Raw genomic sequence first — 16339 nt, 5'->3', positions numbered from 1 at the left:
CCGCAGTATGTGATGTTACCTTCCCTGTGTCCACATGTTCTCATTGTTCAACATCCACCTATGAGTGAGAACATGCAGTGTTTGGTTTTCTGTTCTTGTGTCAGTTTGCTGAGAATGATCGTTTCCAGATTCATCCATGTCCCTACAAAGGACATGAACTCATCATTTTTTATGGCTGTGTAGTATTCCATGGTATATATGTGCCACATTTTCTTTATTCAATCTATCGTTGATGGACATTTGGGTTGGTTTCAAGTCTTTGCTATTGTGAACATATATTTTTTTTTGTTTTTGAGACTGCATCTCACTCTGTCACCCAGGCTGGAGTGCAGTGAGAAGATTATAGCTCACTGCAGCCTCGAACTCCTGTGCTCAAGCAATCCTCTTGCCTCACCTCCCAAGTTAAGTATTCATATTTTGTATGACTACATCCAAGCTCTACCAGTTACTAGCTACTATGGACATCAAATTTCTATGTTGAAAAGATAAGAATAATTTATTCTAGGTACCTACTTAAGCTACAAATTTGTGAATGAAAATGTTTATAGCTCTAGCATAATCAAAAGATAAGAATGAAAGATTACTTCTAGTTTTCTGACCAAACCTACTTAGTGAATGATACCATCATTTTCTGATAAGGAAAATGCTGGGATAGGAGACTCCATGAGTAATCAAGAATGCTGTCTGGAACATGCTAAATTTGAAATGTTTCATTGGCAGCTATGTAGAGTTGTCTAGGAGGGGTATAGATTTGTGCAAAAGATTGGGACTGGAGATTTAGATGTTGGAGTTATCAGCATTTTGGATGATATTTACACTTATCCCCATATACTTTCTTATCTCTGACGTTTGTCAAATATTTTCCCTTTTTGAGTAGTTATTCCTTATGTTGTTTTGTGCATTTTGACTGATTGTACTTGTTGCTCTTATTAGTGAAATGTCTTGGTTTACATGGTTTGGTAATTCAGTCTTACAGTGTTGTAGTAACACCATCTGGAGTTCCTGAGTTTGCAGTGCTGTGATGTGTCACATATATATTGTGTCTGGAGCATAGGAGAATTTGTTGTGGTATCTCTTTAGAAACATTGCACACAAGATATATGATTAGGCACTAGTTGGATTAAGTATGTAGAGAATGCACTCCTCTTATACTGGCTGACTGTAAGGACCATGAATTGAAAAATATTGAAGTTCATTTCCCTGATTGCCCTGCAATCAATGTAATTGTGGCAGTCTGCTTCTTAAATAACTGAATGATCTTAAATTCAAATTATGCCCAATAGGAGACGGTAGTGGGAATAGAATTAGGAGTCAATACTGTTAAATTCCAATACTCTTTCTTCCTCATTCTTGACACTTCATATTTTGGTCACATCTCCCTTTGGCACCTGTGTTTTGCTATATTTTTGTTTTGTGGGATATATTTTATTGATTTTGCTAGCTTTTGAACTCTAAGTTGTGCCATCACCTTTTTTTTTAAAAAAAAAATCTAGTGTGCCTATAGCAATGATTTATGTATAATAGACGTAAGAAACTGTTTCTTCACATCTCAAATCAATTTATCAATGAAATTGGCTTTTGTATTTGTTGGTATAGTCAGATAATCTCTTAAGACTACTAAATCTAAATAAGATGATACTGTCTTTTGGAAAGTAGTAGTATCAAATGAAATACATGAAACCTTGATAACAATATTAGAAAGCCCTAAACATGAAATTATAATGCCATAACTTTAATGGATTTTAAAAGTGAGTGCCAGAACAATTGAGGATATAATAAATGTTTTTACTCCTGCAACATTAATTATTGGTCTTTAACTCACTTATCAATAAGTTTTTCCCTACATTTTATTTATTTTGAGTTCCTTGATATTAAATTCAAAAGAAATATTTTTGAAATTCTGATTCCTTACATAATACATTTAATAACAAATTAAGTAACAAAATTATTAACCAAATAAAGATTTTTGTTTATGTTACATAAGACCAATCCCAAACTGCAGAAATTTGAGCAGCAAAATAAAGTATTATTAGATTATAACTCACGGATAAAGTAAATATATGTGTCCATATTGATAAAAATTAATAATTAATACATTCATAAGTGGGGAAAACAAATTTTCCACGGAGAAGAATTGCAAATTAACTATGTAGATACCTCAGTCTTAAGAGGGGGAAACATAACTCCCTACTCATTAAGTATAGGCTGCAAATAGGAGGCTTAGTATCAAAGACCAAGGCAAAAGGGTGGGAGGAAGCTGAGGAATAAAAGACTAAATGTACTCTGCTCAGGTTATGGGAGCACCAAAATCTCACAAAAGAACCTACTCATGTAACGAAATACCACCTGTTCCCCAAAAACCTATGGAAATACAAAATTTTAAAAAACATAAATGTCTGATATGCTAAAAGAACTATGTTTGCCATTGGAGGAAATATTATGTTATTTAGCCTAATAGTGAGTTTCTTCAGAGGTCAATTTAAAATCGAAAGGATGTTCTACTAAAATGGTAAATATGGTATCCGGTCTCATGATAGAAGTTATTGGTTTATTTTATATGTTGTGGTTATTCTCCTCCTAAAGAGTTTGCTAATGCATGCTTATACGTATATATACATGGACACACACAAACATGCCACACACTTATAAATGAAAGTAATCATGGTTAAAACAGACACCTTGATCCTTAGGAATTTTATAAATCTGTTATCTGATTGTATTACTAGGCCTGGGAATTTATACATTTCCCAATGTCTGGAAATTTTCAGCTTGGGCTTTGATTGCTTTTTTAAGCCTTAAGTTAGCAAATGGGACCTGCCATAGGTTTTGACCTTGATTTTTCAGCAGCCTTATATGTTTCTTAAAGTTAGTATTTCTGGTTTTACAGTTCATTTTTTACTATGAAGCCTGGGGAGTTTGTTTAAGGGCTGAGGAAATAGGCTTATGAACTTGCCAGTTTACCCTGCTTTATGAAGACTTTATTTATATGCTTGTGGCATTTTGTATTTAGGTGAGTGACTTTTATGCAGAAAAGGTGATCTTTTTATATGTGTAGAACTACACAAGCCACCTTAACAAATGCAGGTGGACAATACTACAATACTGCCCTTAGCAATCTGGCACCACAGAAACAAGGATTCAATTATAGAGAAGAGAATGGATGAGTTTTACATTGCTGTGTAACATATTTCCACAAGCTTAGTACCAAAAAAAGAAAACCCCACAAATTTACCATCTTACAGTTTCCATGGGTCAGTAGTCATGGCACAGATTGACTGGATTTTCTGCTAGGTTCTCACACAGCTAAAATAAAACTGTTAGCAATCAAGTGTTATCTGGGGCTGCATTCTTATCTTCAACTTGAAGACTCCTTGAAATTCATTTACTTTGTGGGCAAAATTCATTTTTTTATAGCTGTACAAAAATCTCATGACAAGTTCCATTTTCTCCTAGGCCAGCAGGAGAGCATGTCTCTCATATTTCACCTTATTTTTTGAAATAAACGTTATTGTATATGTTTGAGATTTACAACATTACATTATGAAATATATAAAGTAAGATGGTTGCTAAAGTGAATTAACATATCTATCATCTCATAAAACTACTTTTTTAAATGATGAAAGCAAATAAAATCTATTTAACAAAAATCTCCAATGAAATAGTTTTATTAACTTTAGTCCTCATGTTATACATTAGATCTGTAGACTTGTTCATCCCACATACCTGCTGTTTTGTATCTTTTAATCTGCATCTTTCTATTTTCTTCCCCATGCCCAGCTGGTAGTAAAAACTGTTTTACTTTCTATCTCTGTATCTTTGTGTATTTGAACTCATATGTATATTCCATATATAAGTGAGGTTATCTAATATTTTTATTTCTCTGTCTGGTTTATTTTACTTAGCATAATGTTTTCCAAGTATGTTAATGTTGTGACAAATTGCACAATATCTTTCTTTTCAAAGGCTGTATAATAGCCTGCTAACACACAGACCCACCCAGACACACACACATGCACATGCACACAAATCCATATACACACACATAACATTTTCTTTATTTATCTGTCAATGGGCATTTAGATTGTTTCTATATCTAGGCTACTGTGAATAATTCAATGAACATGAGAATGCAGGTAGCTTTACAAGTAGCAATTTATCCTCTTTGGGCATATACCTATAAGACAAGACTGCTGGGTCATATGGTAATTTTATTTTTATTTTTAGAAATGTCTATACTGTTGTTCATAATAGCTGTACCACACTTCATCTTATTTTATTGTATTTACTTGTTTGTGTGTGTATTTATTTATTTGTAGTAAGAACATTTAGTGTGAGATCTACCTACACAACAAAACTTTAAATACACAATAGTGTCATTAATTATAGGCAAAATGTTGAGCAGCATATCTCTAGAAATGATTCATCTTGCATGTTTTAAACTATATACCTGTGAAACAGAAATTACTCATTTTCCCTTTCCCCAGCTCCTAGGAATAAGCATTCTACTTTCTGTTTTCGAGAGTATGACTACTTGAGATACTTCATGTGCATGGAACCTTGCGGCATTTGTGCTTCTGTGACTGACTTATTTCACTTAGCATAATGATCTCCAAGGGCATTCATGTTTTTGTATGCTGCTGGGAAAAGTGGATATCCACATGCAAAAGAATGAAATTGAACCTTTTTCTTACACCATACCCCAGAATTAATTGGTACTCCCCTGTTCCTTAAATGATTATTTACTATTGCCAAGATAAAAAAATCTAAATGTCTATTGATAGATAAATGGATACAGAAAATGTGGTATAAACATATAATAAAATATTATTAATTTTTTAAAAAGGAGATTCTAGCACTTCATCTTATTTTAATTATTTACCTGATTAGGTCAGACCCACCTAGGATAATTTTCCTAATTTAAGCAATTGAATAAGGATTTTAATTACAACTGCAAAATCTTTTCACAGCAACACATATATTAGTGTTTGAATAACTGAGAGAAGGTGTGTACACACCAGGTCCTGGAAATCTGAGGTGGAGGGCATCTTAGAATTCTGCCTACCTCAGGATTTCTTTAAAAGGCTTTTAGACATTAAGATTATAAATTATTTTCACCTGTTTAAATTGTCTTTCTCAGTCGAATTTACACACTAAGGCTTAGGCTTTTATTCACAAAGAGAATTTACTTCCAGATGGCACCAGAGACCCATTTTAGATTGAAATTTAATTTGAGATTAATTGCCTTTGTGACTGGTGTGAGATAGTATCTCATTGTGGTTTTAATTTGCGTTTTTTTATGATTAGTGATGATAAACATTTTTTCATGTTTGCTGGCCACTTGTATGTCTCCTTTTGAGAAGTGTCTGTTTGTGTCCTTTGCCAATTTTTTAATTGGGTTATTTGCTGTTTGTTTGTTGATTTGTTTAAGTTCTTTATAGATTCTGAATATCAGACCTCTGTTGGATGCATAGAATGCAAATATTTACTGCCATTCTGTAGGTTGTCTGTTTACTTTTGATAAGTTCTTTTGCTGTGCAGAAACTGTTTAGCTTAATTAGGTTCCACTTATAAATCTTTGTTTCTGTTGCAGTTGTTTTTGGGGACTTAGCCAAAAATCCCTTGCCAAGACTGATGTTGAGAAGGGTATTTCCTAGGCTTCTTCTTGGATTTTTATAATTCAAGTTCTTACACTTAAATATTTAATTTTTATATGGTGAAAGGTAGGGGTCCAGTTTCATTCTTCTGCATATGCTTAGCCATTTATCTCAGCACCACTTAATGAAAAAGGAGTCCTTTCCCCACTGCTTGCATTTGTTGGATATGTTGAAGATTAGATGGTTGCAGAAGTGTCACTTTATTTCTGAATGTTTTATTCAGTTCCGTTGGTCTACGTGTCTGCTGTTGCACTAATAAGATGCTGTTTTTGTCACTGTAGCCTTACAGTACAGTGAGAAGTTGGGGAGTCTGATGCTTCCAGCTTTGTTTGTTTTGCTTAGGATTGCTTTTGAGGTTCTTTTTTGGCACCATATGTCAAAAAACTATTCAAAACTATTCTAAAACACATATGGTGCCAAGAAAGAACCCGGATAGCCTATTCAGGTTCTTTTTTGGCACCATATGTGTTTTAGAATAGTTTTTCTAAATTCTGTGAAAAATGACTTTGGTAGTTTTAGAGGAATATTGTTAAATTTGTCAATTGCTTTCAGCAGCATGGTCATTTTAACAGTATTGATTCTTCTAATCCAAAAGCATGGAATGATTTTCCATTTATGTGTGTTGTCTCTGATTTCTTTCAGCAGTGTTTTGTGGTTCTTATTGTGGAGATCTTTCGTCTTCCTGGTGAGGCATATTCCTTGGTATTTTATTTTCTTTGTGGCTGTTGTAAATGGGACTACATTCTTGATTTGGCTCTTAGCTTGAGCATTATTAGCATATAAAAATGTTACTAATTTTTGTACAGGTATTCTGTAACCTGAAATTTTGCTGAAGTTATTTATCAGTTCTTGGAGACTTTTGGTGGCATATTTCAGGTTTTCAAGGCACAGAATCATAATATCTGTGAGGAGAGATAGTTTTCACTTATATTCCTATTTAGATTCCTTTTATCTCTTTCTCTTGCCTGATAGCACTATCTAGCACTTCCAGTATTATTTGGAATAAGAGTGATGAGAATTGGAATTCTTGTTTTGTTCCATCTCTCAAAGGAAATGCTTCCAGTTTTTACCCATTCAATATGACATAGCGGTGGGTTTGTCATAGATGGCTCTTATTATTTTGAAGTACATTTCTTCAATTTAGTTTCTTGAGGGTTTTTATTATGAAACACTATTGAATTTTTCTGTGTCTATTGCAATGATCATGTGGTTTTTGTTTTTAATTGTTTATATGGTGAATTACATTTATTGATTTGTGTATGTTGAACCAACCTTGCATCCTAGTAATGAAGCCTACTTGATCATGGTGAATTAACTTTTTGATGTGCTGTTGAATTGGGTTTGCTAGTATTTTGTTGGCCATTTTTGCATCTATGTTCATCAGGGACATTGGCCTGTATTTTTCTTTTTTCATTATGTCTTTGCCATGTTTTGGTATCAGGGTGATGTGGATTAATAGAATGAATTAGGGAGAAGACCCTCCTCTTTGATTTTTTTGAAATAGTTTTAGTGGAAATAGTGCCAGCTCTTCTTCGGGTAGAATTCAGCTGTGAATCCATCTAGTTTGAGACTTTTTTTAATTGGTACGTTTTTTATTACTGATTTAATTTCAGAATTCAATATTTGTCTGTTCATGTTTCTGTTTCTTCCTGATTCAATCTTGGGAGATTGTGTGTTTCCAGGAGTTTATTCATTTCCTCTAGATTTTCTAATTTGTTTGCATAGAGGAATTCATAATAGTTTCTAAGGAGCTTTTGTAATTCTGCCTGATTGGTTGTAATGTCACCTTTGTCATTCCTGATTGCACTTACTTAGATACTGTTTTTCTTAGTTATTCTAGCTAGTAGCCTATCAATCTTGTTTATCCTTTCACAGAAACAACTTTTGGTTTTGTTAATTCTTTGTATGATTTTTTTTTTTTTTGGTCTCAATTTCATTTATTTCCACAATGATTTTAGTGATTGTTTTCTGCTAGCTTTTGGGTTAGTTTGTTCTTGCTTTTCTAGTTCCTCTAGGTGTGATGCTACATTATTAATCTGAGATATTTTTAACTTTTTGAGGTAGACATTTAGTGCTATAAACTTCACTCTTAACACTGTGAGGACCAAGCTTGGATTTTTTATCTTGCCCAAATCCCTTTCTAAGGGGTATAGGGAGTTATGCCCTACAAACCACAAATTCTCATCAGATGGGTTTTATTTAACCCTGTATATCATGACTTAATTTCCAATCTGACTCAGGCATAACAAAGGAAAAACTCAAAATGTTTTACCCCAAAATACATTTCCTTGCCATACCTTGAAATTATTCTGCAATGTTTTTTGTGGGAAAAAGGCATGTTCTATAGAGAATCCTTTTCCCCCTTTGTTTTCCTTCCTTTCTTTCCAAGTCAAGGAGATAACCTGCCCTTTTAGATATGATAAGAAACATTTTACAACCTGCTCTCTCCCTCTCTGAAGTCTGCTACATGAGAGATTGCTCTGTACAATAAAACTTGGTCTCCACAATCCTTTATCTTAACCTGAACATTCCTTTCCATTAATCCCAGATCTTCAGATAAACTCAATCAGTTGTCACCCAGAAAATGTTCCAATTTACCTATAGCCTGGAAGACCTGCTTTGAGTTGTCCTACCTTTCTGAATCAAACCAATGTATTTCTTAAATGTATTTGATTAATGTCTTAGGCCTCCCTAAAATATATACATAAAACCAAGCTGTGCTCTGACCACCTTGGACACGTTCTCAGGACATCCTGAGGGCGGTGTCACGGGCCATGGTCAATCATATTTGGCTCAGAATAAATCTCTTAAAATATTTTACAGAGTTTGACTCTTTTTCATTGGCAACTGATTTTACTGAATCAGAGATTTTGGTAAGTTCTCAGTTTTCAGTTTTTTCAAAGAATTTTTTTATTTCTGCCTTGATTCCATGTGCAGATGAGAAGAATGTAAATTCTATAGTTGATGGGTGAAATATTCTGTAGATATCTATTAGGTCCAATTTTAAGTCTAGAATTTCTTTGTTAGTTTTCTGCCTCGAAGATCTGTCTAATGCTATCAGTAGGGTGTTGAAATCTCCCACTACTATTGTGTGGATGGTTAAATCTTTTTGTAGGTCTAGATGTACTTGTTTTATGAATCTGGGTGCTCCCAACATTGGAACTCCAATGTTGGGAGCACCCAGATTCATAAATATATATTAATATATTTTATTATATTTATATTTAATATCATGCGTTGGTTGAATTGAACTCTTTATTATTGCATAATGTCCGTTTTTGTCCTTTTATTATAATTATTATTGGTTGTGGTGGTTTAAAGCCTATTTTATCTAATGTAAGAATTGTGACCCCTGGTTTTTTCTCATTTTCCATTTGCATAATAGATCTATCTCCAGCCCTTTGAGCCTATGGGTGTTGCTACATGTGAGATGGACCTTTTGAAGATAGCAGATTAATAGCTCATTCTTTAATCCAACTTGCCACATTGCGACTTTCAAGTGGGGCATATAGACTCAAGGTTAAAACTTGATAACGTGAGATTTTGATCCTATTGTGAAGTTATTAGCAGTTTGCTTTGTAGTTTCTATTGTGTTTTTGCTTTATAGGGTCTGTGGGCCATGTACTTAAGCTATGTACTCTATTGTGTTTTCGTGGGAGCAGTATTGCTCCTTTGTTTTCATAATTAGAACTGCCTTCAGGATATCTTATTTGACTGATTAAGTGAAAACAAATTCCTTTAGCACTTGCTTATCCGAAAAAGATTTTATTTCTCATTTGTTCATGAAGTTTATTTTGGGGGATATGAAATTCTTGGCTGGAAATTCTTTTCTTAAAGAATGCTGAAAGAGGCTCCTACTCTCTCCTGGATTAAAAGGTTTCTGCTGAGAATAATGCTATTAGCCTGAGTGAGGTCTCTTTGTACGTTTTCTGCCTTTTTTCTCTATCTGCCTTTAATATTTTTCCTTTAGCATTTACCTCAGATAGTCTGGTGACTATATGCCTTGGTAATGTGTGTTTTGTGTAGTATCTCACAGTTATTCTCTGTATTTCTTGTATCTGGATGTCTACTTCTGTAGAAAGATTAGGGAAGTTTTCTTGAACTTCGAAAGTTATTTTCCATGTCATCTGCTTTATCTTCTTCTCTGTCAGAAATGCAAATCATTCATAGATTTGGTCACTTTACATTTCTTGAAGATTTTGCTCATTTAAAAATATTATTTCTTCTTTATTTTTGTCACATTGTGTTAATTCAAAGGACTGGTCTTTAATCTCTTAAATTCTTCTGATTGGCCCAGTCTATTGGTAAAACTTTCAATTGTATTTTGAAATTACTAACGTGAGTTTTTCAATTCCAGAAGCTCTGATTGATTAAGGGTATAGTAATCAAAATAGCATGGTACTGATACAAATACAGACACATAGACCAATGGAATAGAATATAGACCCTAGAAATAAAGCCACACACCTATAGCCATCTAATCTATGTCAACAAAAATAAGCAATGGGGTAAGGATTCCCTATTCAATAAATAATGCAGTGATAGCTGGCTAACTATATGCAGAAGAATAAAACTGAAACTCTAACTTGCACCATATATAAAAATTATCTCCAGGTGGATTACAGATTTAAATGTAGTATCTTAAGTTATAAGAATCCTAGAAGAAAATTAGCCCGATGGTAGTGACATGAACCTGTAATCCCAGGCTGAGCAGGAGAATCACTTGAGCCTGGGAGGCTGAGGTTGTAGTGAGCTGAGATTGTGCCACTGTACTCCAGTCTGGGTGACAGAATCAGACCCTGTCTCAAAAAAAAAAAAAAAAGGAATCCTGAAAGAAAACCTAGAACATGGGCCTCAGGAGAGAATTTATGATTAAGTTCTCAAAAATAATTGTAACAAAAACAAAAAATGACAAGTAGGACCTATTGAACTAAAGAGCTTCTACACAGGAAAAAGAGCTATCAACAGAGTAAATAGCCAACATACAGAAAGGGAGAAAATATTCACAAACTCTATCCAACAAGATCTGATAATCAGAATCTATAAGGAATGTAAACAAATCATCAAGAAGAAATAACTCTATTAAGAAATTGGCAAAAGCCATCAACAGACATTTCTCAAAAGAACACATACAAGCAGCCAACAAATGTGAAAATTTCCTCATCATCACTAACCATCAGAGAAATACAAATCATAACCTCAATGAGATACTCTCATACCAGTCAGAATGGCTATTAATAAAAACTCATAAAACAATAGATGTTAGCAAGGCTGCAAAGAAAAAAGAACACTTAAACACTATTGACAGAAATGTAAATTAGTTCACCCACTTTGAAAAACAGTTTAGAGATTTCTCAAAGAACTTAAAACAGAACTACCATTAAATCCAGCAATTCCATTACTAGGAATGTATCCAAAAGAAAACAAATCATTCTATCAAAAAGATACATGCATTTACATGCTCAACACTGCACTATTTTTAAATAGCAAAGATATGGAATTGAGCTAGGTGCCCATCAATGATGGATTGAATAAAGAAAATGGGGTATATATACACCATGAAATACTATGCAGCCATAAAAAAGAATGAGATCATATCTTTTGTAGCAATGTAAATGTAGCTGGAAGCCTTTATTAATGAATTAATTCAGGAACAGAAAACCAAATATTGCATGTTCTCTTATAAGTGCAAGCTAAACATTGGGTACTCATGGACATAAAGATAGAACAATAGAAGTCTGAAAACACTAGAGTGGAGAGAGAGGAAATGGGGCAAATGTTGAAAAATGAACTGTACAGATACTAAGCTCTGTAGTTGGGTGACACAATTATTCATACCCCAAACCTAAAGAAAAGAAAAAAGAAATGTTAACATTATGGATATCCAGTCTTAGATAACATCATGAGGTTGATGTCCACTATTACACACTGAATATCTGTGTCTTCCTCAAGATAGTAAGTTGAAATCCTAACCTCCAATGTTACCAAATTTGGAGACGGGGCCTTGGAAGAAACAATTAGGGGTAAATGAGGTAATAAGGATGGGACTTTATTCCCTAAGGATTAATGACCTGTAAGAAGAGATACCTAACAACTCACTTTCTCTCTCTGTGCAAATGAACCAAGAAAACGCTCATGTGAGGACACAGAAAGAAGGGACACAGCAAGAAGGTGGCCATGTACAAGCTAGAGAAAGAGCCCTTGCTAGAAACCAAATCATGATCTAAACCTTGATCTTGAAATTCTAGCCTCCAGGGATGTGAGAAAATAAATTTCTTTGGCTTAATCAAAAAGGAAAAAAGTGATATTCATGTGACTAATACAGGAATATAAAATGATGCACTATGTCTGTTGCAAAACAAAATTTTATTTCTCATGCTAAGCAATTTAGAGAAAAACATTACACCTTCATTCACTTAAAAAACTTATAATAAAAATAAAAATTATTCCTTTTTAGAAAAAAAAGAAAAGAAAATATAGTACATACAGGTCATGGAATACTATCTAGCCAGAAAAAAATGAAATAATGTTCTTTGCAGCAACATGGATACAGCTGAAGTGTACAGTTCTAAGTGAATTAATGCAGGATCAGGAAATCAAATGCTGCATGTTCTCATTTTTAAGTGGGAGATGAACAATGAACACACAAGGACATAAACATGGAAACAATAGACACTGTAGACCACTAGAGAGGGGAAGGAAGGAGATAGGCATGGCTTAAAAGCATACGCATTGGGTACTATGTTCACTACCTTGGTTACAGGATCCAAACCCCAAACCTCAGCATTACACAAAATACCTGTGTAACAAACCTGCACATTTACCCCTTGTACCTTACGTATCTTTTTTTCTTTTTTGTTTTTGAGAAATCCTGTCACACAGCCTTTCTGTCAACTCTGTCACACAGGCTGGAGCACTGTGGCATAATCATAGCTCATGGCAATCTCAAATTCCTAGGATCAAATGATCCTCCCACCTCAGCCTCCTGAGTATCTGGGACTACAGGCACAAGCCACTGTGCCTGGCTAATTCTTTAACTTTTTTTTATAGAGATGGAGGTCTCACTTTGTTGCCCAGGCTAGTCTCTCACTACTGAGCTCAAAGTGGTACTCTTGCCTCAGCGTGGCATAGTACTAGGATTACAGGTGTGAGCCACTCTGCCTGGCTACCCCTATCTAAAGTTCAAGTAAAAAAAAAAATTTAAAACAATAAAGTAGTTTATGCCAGGTATAAAAGGCTAAATAGGCTTCCTCAAAGTCGATTTCAACTCACCCTCTCACATTGAATCTGGAATTGTTAATTAGAAATTTCTGAATGTAGCTTTACAAATTGGAGCCTTAATGCTCACAAAGGAGGATTAGGTATTATTAGTAAAAAACAAAAGGAAAGGGTTTTCTTATTATAAAAGTAATAATTCATCTTTTGGAGTTGTGATAATAGAAAAAAACACAATGACATTATTTTAAGACCCAAAGCTTAGACACTGGTAGGTCTGACACAAATAAAATGGCAGAGTGGCCAGAACCTTACCAGAGACAATCAGAGAAAAAGACACGAAATAAAAGCCCTTCTATGATGTAGACAATTCTAGAGGAGTCCTGTGCCTGTGTAATAGGCTTATCCGCACAGAAACATGAAATCTACATGTGAGGGTAGATTTAAAAACATCCCCAAGACTGACAAATCAACATGTCTGAAGCTTCACTGGCAAATAAGCTTAAACACAACCTCTGACTGAACACTGACAAAATAATAAGCTGCTTTGACCTAGAGGTGACTCCTAATAAACCAGTATTCTAAATAATATCATAGTCATTCCTGTCATTCTCAAAAAACATGTGCTTGTCCAAGACTGCACACTCCCAGGAGTGACCAGAGAGAGACCCTCTAAGCTACTGTCCCTGGCTGAATATGCAGAGACATGTAAAATCCCTGAACAGTGTTAGCAATTTCCAAACCACAAACACACATTAATGATAAAGAGTAAAAATCTAATGGGCTAAAGAGATTCATGTATAACATTTGACGAATTGGTGGCTAGACATATTGGGGTGGCCAGGCTTAAAAAAAAAACAAGGGGGAATATGCGAGAAGTGACATCAGAATCTTCTCCCTGTAGGGGAAATATTCTGCATAGAATTATTTCAAACAACTAAGCAAAATTTTAAAAGACCAAATAAGAAATACAATCCCAAGAATTATTGGTATCCAGAATTGGTAAAATAAATTATCTGAAATGTCCATTTTTTAACAACATAATGGGACATATCAAGAAATAGGAAAGTGTGACTTATAAATAAAGAAACAATTGGCTATAGAATGCCTCTTTAAAGTGGTCCCGATAGTGGACTTAGTAGACAAAAACTTCAAAGCACCATTTACAAATACTTTTAAAAAATAGAAAGAAATCAAGCTTAAACGACTAAAGGAAAGTACAATGACAATATATTATCAAGTATAGAATACCAATAAAGAGATCTATATTATTAAAAAATACCAAATTATAATTATTAAAATAACTAAAGTGAAAAATTTATTAGAAGAGTTGAAGAGTAGAAATGAGCTGGCAATAGAAAAGAATAGTAAACTTGAAGACAGATCAATACAAATCAGGCAATCTGAAACAGAAAGAATAAAGAATAAATAAAAATTAACAAAGCCTGAGAGATATGTGGGACACCGTTTAACACACCAACATACATTTCATGGGACTACCAATGGAGAAGAAAGCAAAAGACAAAATAAATAATCGAGGAAATAAAAATTGAAGACTTACTAAATTTGATGAAAAACATACATGTACACAGCCAAGAGCCTTAGCAAACTACAAGCACAATAAGTACAAAGAGAAAACAGCCAGACATATCATGTCAAAATGCTAAAAGACAAGGAGAAAATCTTGAAAGGTGCAAAAGTAAAAGGCATCATTACATCAAGCTGACTGCTCATCAGAAAGAAGGGGCCAGAAGGTAGTGGAATAGCATATTCAAAAAGCTAAAAGTAAAAACAGTGAAAAATAAATATGTATCTGGCAAGACTATCTTTCAAAAATAAGGGTAAGATAAGACATTCCCAGGGAAACAAAAATTGAGAGAGTTTGTTGCTAGTGAAAGGCCTTAAAATAAATAGTAAACTAACTTCTTCAGGTTGAAAGCAAGCGACAATAGACAATAATTCAAAGCCGCAAGAAAAACAGAGAGTGCCCATAAAGATAATTGTGTAGCTAATTGAAAAATATAGCATGATTGTATGCTCTTGTTTTTTTTTTTCTTTTGACTGATTCAAAAAACAATTGCATAATGTAACAATTTGGCATGTAACACAAAGAAATGTCATGTATTTGACAGTCACTGTTCAAAGGAACTGGGTAAGGATGGAGTTATGCTGATAGGAAATGATACCAAGTGTTATCTCACACCACTAGATGGATAAAAACCACCAGAAAGAGTAAATAAGAATGTTAATATAACAAACTCTGTATTTACATATTTGCTTCTATTTCTTTAATTTTTTAAAATATTAAAATTATACAAAGTAATAATTATAACAATGTATTGTTCAGTTTTTTAACTTTATAAAAGTAGTATGTATGACAGTAATAGCACAAAATATAGGGAGGAAATATAGCTATATAGGAATAAAGTTTCTATATTTTATAGGTATTAAATCGGTATAAATCTAAATTAGATGCTCATAAGTTAATACATATATTCTAAGTCCTAGAATAACCACTAATAAACATTTCAAAATATAATTATAAAGCTATTATAATTTAAACTGCTACACTAAACATAAGCTGCTTAGTATTAAAAATGTCAATAGATAAAGAAAAAAGATGTGTGACACATAGAAGACAGAAGGCAAAATGACAGATTTAATTATAAACATAGCAATAATATTAAATATAAGTGGGTTATACAATCTCACCAAAAAGCAGAGACTTTTAAATTGGCTTTTAAAAATGATGATCCAATAATACTTTGTCTGGAAGGGACATAAATAGTTTGAAAGTAATAGGATGGAAGAAGATAAACCACACAACTATAAATGAAAGGAAAGCAGGAGTATCTAGTTGAAGCTTTTAAAAATATATATAAAAAAAACTATTGTCAAAATTTTAGCTGGACTAACCAAGAATAAAAAACAAAGAGAAATCTGAAATTACTAAAGTTGAGAATGAAAAGAGGAATATTATTATTTATTTTACTGAAAAAAGATTATAAGAGAATATTATTATAAACAATTATAAACCAACAAGATGAGTTACATGAAATGAATCAATGTCTTGGGAGACACAAATCACGACTGTTACTCTAGAATAAATAGAAATTCTGAATAAATCTATAACAAGTGAAAAATTGGATTGATCATTTTAAAACTTCCTGAAAGAAAAACCAAGTACCATATGTTTTCACTGATGAAATCTATCAAACATTAAAAGAAAAACCACTATAAATACTTCACAAATTCTTTTAATTAATAGATGAGTTGGAAATCCTTTCCAACCCACCCTATGAAGGCAATATTACCCTGATACTAAAACTAGAAAAAAAATCTGCAACCTAATATCACTTATGAATATATTTGCAAAATTACTCATTAAAATACTAGCAAACCAAATCCAATAACATATTAAAAGGGTTATACACCATGAACAAGTAGGATTTATACTAGGAACACCAGGT

Source organism: Cebus imitator, unplaced genomic scaffold (genome assembly GCF_001604975.1).
Source record: "Cebus imitator isolate Cc_AM_T3 unplaced genomic scaffold, Cebus_imitator-1.0 Scaffold156, whole genome shotgun sequence".
Lineage (NCBI taxonomy): Eukaryota > Metazoa > Chordata > Mammalia > Primates > Cebidae > Cebus > Cebus imitator.
Note: the sequence above shows the minus strand (reverse complement) of the source record.